The sequence below is a fragment of the Alosa sapidissima genome, chromosome 18 (assembly GCF_018492685.1).
Source record: "Alosa sapidissima isolate fAloSap1 chromosome 18, fAloSap1.pri, whole genome shotgun sequence".
Taxonomy (NCBI): domain Eukaryota; kingdom Metazoa; phylum Chordata; class Actinopteri; order Clupeiformes; family Clupeidae; genus Alosa; species Alosa sapidissima.
In genome coordinates, this window is record NC_055974.1 from 8,639,437 (window position 1) to 8,643,532 (window position 4,096).

At 41.7% G+C, this 4,096-nt stretch overlaps 1 protein-coding gene across 1 annotated transcript in view; it reads left to right on the top strand.

Moving 5' to 3' along the window:
- The first annotated feature begins 300 nt into the window (after positions 1-300).
- Positions 301-4,096, top strand: part of pcxb (pyruvate carboxylase b) — a 218,988-nt gene continuing 215,192 nt past the window's right edge. The window contains exon 1 of the mRNA XM_042070635.1: positions 301-791. The gene's annotated coding sequence lies outside the window, so the exon portion shown is untranslated. The remainder of the gene's footprint in view (positions 792-4,096) is intronic.

Sequence of the window (4,096 nt, forward strand, 5' to 3'; positions counted from 1 at the left end):
TCTCTCTCTTTATCTATATCTCTCTCAATTCATAGATTTTGCCTAGTGGCTGTCTCTTGCTTTATGGCATTCTGTAACATATCGTGCAGCTAGTTGTAGTAAGGTTGGGTACTCTCCTACTAAGTATTTAGTAGGTAGACATATCCAATGTCTCTCTCTCACTGTCTCACTTTAAATCCCACCGCTCTTTGGTCTTTCAGTCTGCCGAGCTTTGATTGGCCTTTGTGCAGGGGGGAGGCCGTGGATGTGTTGCATAATCCTACTGGGGATGAAAGCTTAGTGTGTGCCTGTGTAAGAGAGGTAACGAGACAGAGAGAGAGAGAGAGAGAGAGAGAGAGAGAGCAACAGAGAGAAAGAGAGTGAAACAGAAACAGTGTCAGAAGAGCACGGTCCAGGCCTTGCTCACCCACCCTCACTGGGACTTTATACAGCAGCAACCCACTTCAGTCATTTCAAGTGTGTGTTTGTAGGAGAGAGGGAGAGAAAGAGAGAGAGAGAGAGAGAAAGATTGAGTAGGATTGTGTGTCCAGTAGCGTGTGTGTGAGTATTTGTGTGTGTGTGCGAGAGAGAAAGGGAGTGCGTGTCATCAGACAGATTTCTCACGCAGGGGCACCCAAGACTCCCAGCATCTCACCGGCCCTGCCTGCCTCGTCCTATCAGATCGTGGTGTCACAGCGAGCGGACCACGCGACCACGTTCCTGACTGCTTATTTGTCCTCAGCCTGAGCATCGGTCAGCCAGACTCTACACTCTCTCATCCGTGGCAGCCTGACCTGACCCGCCGCAGAGAAGTGAGTGACCCCAGCATCATCAGTAGTGTGTGTGTGTGTGTGTGTATATGTATATGTGTGTGTGTGTGTATATGTATACTGTGTGTGTGTGTGTGTGTATGTATGTGTGTGTGAGAGAGAGATAGAAAGTGCAAGAAAAAGAGAGAGAGATGTTCCTTTGCAGAGCTTTTAGTGTTTTTATCACATAGGCAAACACACACACACACACACACACACACACACACACACACACACATTTCTTTGCTGCTAACTTTTCTGTGGTCCTGCTTGTATGTTCATCTGTGCTCATGTTGGATGTGGGAGTGGATTGACTGATCGTGCAGCCTAATGTAACCATATGTGCATTTTGTGTACATACAGTATGTGAGCTCATACTCACAGGTATGTGTGACATGAACATGGGAGTGTGTATGCCCTATTGCACCTGAGCACACACACACAAACACATACTGTACATGCATGCGTGAAATGGTGTGTGTGTCTGTGTGTGAGGAGGGAGGGGGTACACATATTTTATTGCATGTATTGTACATTACTGTACATGTTTGTGTGTACTTTTGGACATGTTGAACTGTACATGGCCCACGTGAACAGCATGCGTACAGCTGTCAAGTGTCGGTCTGTTGCCTTTGGTCTTTCAGTCACTTATCCACTCTGTGTGTGTGTGTGTGTGTGTGTGTGTGTGTGTGTGTGTGTGTGTGCATGTGCATGTGTGCACCATAGTGTGTGTGTGTGTGTGTGTGTGTGTGTATGTGTTTGCGTGCGTGCCAACGTGTATGTTTTGGTGTACCTTTGTGTGAGACCCTGCATACATCAACTCTTCTCTGTGCCTGTTGGCCAGTCAGCCAACCTTTGAGCCCCCGTGTTTGGCATGGGAGTGTGTGCAACAACTGCTTGTGCAATGCCATCTTGTGACCACACTGAGTGTGTGTGTGTGTGTGTGTGTGTGTGTGTGTGTGTGTTTGTGTGTGTGTGTGTTGTCTCTCTGTCAGTGTGTAAACACACTCTTGGGAAATCCTTATTTGATGTACCAGCCTATCATCATAGTGTGATCGTACCACTAACTTGTGTTAGTGGTGTTGATGACATGTCACCTAGACTGATGACATGTCACCTTGGTAACTGGGCATTTAGTCATGTAATACAACACTGTGGCAGCTTTTCATACTCTGTTTTCAAGGCATTGTCATGGATACAGTATGCTGCAAAGCCTCTACGATTGAATTAGTGTTTGTGCTAAAATATGTCTAAATTAAGAATCACTGAGACAAACACTCAACCATTGTTTCTGAACCTGTTCTGGATTGCAATAACAAGTTGGTTGGAATAACAAGTCAGCATTTAATCTAATCTATGCCTTTACAGTAACCTCAGACATATTCAACATATCTCATTAATACATAGAATCCAACTTTGAACTTTGGTGACATGTACTTGGTGATGTCCAATCTACTGTCATTAGATACTCCTCCTGAGCAATAGTCTAGCTCTAGCAGAGGCATTGCATCCCATGCCCAGGCAATTACACCATCCAGATAGCCAGCGTGGCTGAACAAAGGGGTGCAAATAGGGTGGTCCTTTAATGGGGTAAAAAATTTTTTTTTGGAAATGTTCAACTCTCACCCCCTAAATGTGTTAGGATATCAATAAAAACACACTGTGCAAAATTGAATTGTTCCTACAATATCTAGAGGTAGCTCAAGGCTTTTGAATATTTCCGGAATTGCTAATTTTTGCAGAAATTGTACCATTTAAGAACGCAACACAAAATAAAATGCAATATTATTTGTAGGTCAGACTATATAATAAGGAGAATAGCAATAATAAACAATGTCAATTAAATCAATAGCCTAATGAAATAAGCAATGAAAATGAGGGGGGGGGGGCAATAATAAACAATAATGTCCATTCAATCAATAATATAAAAACTATAACATGGTAAGAGAAAGTGAGAGATTTAAATTGTATCATCATATTGTACAGTTGTACACCCGGGACGTCCTTTTTCTCTTTGGGTCAGAAGAAAGTCTCTATCTTCTGGATTCCTGAGATGAATGAGTGCATCTTGATGTGCGATATCAAACAGGTCTCCCAACTGGTCTACGAAGGCCTCTACATTGCACTGCTGAGTGTCAGAAGTTCTCTTGGCATTTTTCTTCAGCTTCTGCCATTTGTCGTGTTTCCAGTTGTTTTATGGCATGATGTTGGGGACGAACGGGAATCCTAGCCTTGTCCTAGAATACCAAGACTTCTTTGAATGTTTTATGGTAATATTACAACAAACATAAAACCTGCTTCTTGGAGGGTAACTTTGTTCCAGTTATTTCAGTCTCTTCTGATCCAAGTAACCATATAGCGGATTTGCTTCATGTTGCTTCAGCCATTGTCTCAGTGTATTGTCTATTGTGCTTCATTCACATTGATGCTTTTAAAGACATATCGCAACTAAAACAGGAGTTGCTATGAATTGCTCACAACAGCATATTATTAGGAAATACCGGAATCAGCAGATGAGATTAGCAAATCAGCATTGTAAATTTAAATGGACAATATGGAATTCCCATTTCAATGTGGTCACCAATAATCAATACACATGGTCATTGACTGCATGGTCAAATAAGTCCATTGCTGCCATAAGCATATATTATTAAACAATTATACATGCTAGCACAATGTATCACATAATACGCGAAACAATCCTGAATATGCACACTGCACAGTATGTGTTAAACTTTAAAGGTTTTGAGCAACCTCTAAATATTGATTAATATTGATAAAACTTTGCCAAATTATTCTTTTTTATTTATTCAAACATATTGGTGGGGTGAGAGCATGAACTTTCAAAAGTTGAAAAATAAGGACCACCCTAGGGTGCATTTGTGATGGCTAGAGGAGCTTCGCACACCCTGCCCACACAGGGGAGGGTTACTGGGCCACTGGGTCTTGTGTTTATGTTTGTGTGTGTGTTTGTGTTTATGCTTGGGTGTGTGTTTATGTTTGTGTTTATGTTTGTGATTGTGTTTATGCTTGTGTTTATGTTTGTTTGGGTGTGTGTGCGTGTTTGTGTTTATGCTTGTTTTTGTGGGTTTGTGTTTGTGTCTATGCTTGTGTTTGTGTTTGTGTTTTTGCTTGTGGTATGTCAGTGGTGAGTCATAGGGCGGAAATTCTTAATTAATGAGCCATCACAGGATTAGACTTTGATCAGTTGTGTTTAAAAAATCTAGTTGCATGCTTGGTTGTATTTCATAACTGAATGACTAGCACAACACACTTATCTGATGAGTACATATCATAACAGGATATAC